This window comes from Eimeria mitis, genomic scaffold (genome assembly GCF_000499745.2).
Source record: "Eimeria mitis Houghton genomic scaffold, Emh_scaff4160, whole genome shotgun sequence".
In the NCBI taxonomy this organism is placed as follows: Eukaryota; Apicomplexa; class Conoidasida; order Eucoccidiorida; family Eimeriidae; genus Eimeria; species Eimeria mitis.
In genome coordinates, this window is record NW_013572488.1 from 1,924 (window position 1) to 2,450 (window position 527).

Here is a 527-nt window from a genome sequence, read left to right on the forward strand (position 1 = left end):
ATTGATGTATTATATAGTTGGGGTGTATGTGCAGGTGATGGTGGCGCTGAGGTGTATAGGCAGCTCTATCGTGGTGGTCGTTGTTTGTGCATAGAACGGGAGAAAAAGAAGAATAAAATAAGAAATAAATAAATAAAATAAATAAAATAAATAAAATAAAATAAAAATTAATTTAAATATTCACAAATTCATCACCAAGTAACACGCATCGTTCTTGCTTTCCTCCATCGCCGCCGCCGCCGAGACGAAGCAGAAAAAAAACAGAAACCATCATTTATTGTTTTTGTTTCTGGTTGTAGCTGCATATACACCGCAAAAAAACACCACCAATAAACAAAATATTAAAAATAAACCCTTAAAATATAAATAAAATAAATATAATTAAATATACAAAAACAGAAACCTTCATTTATTTTTTTTGTTGCTGGTTGCTGGAGCTGCACATACACCGCAGACAAACCCCACCAATAAACACCAAATTGAAAGTAAAAGTAAAAGTTAATTATTATATTTATTTTATTTATAAT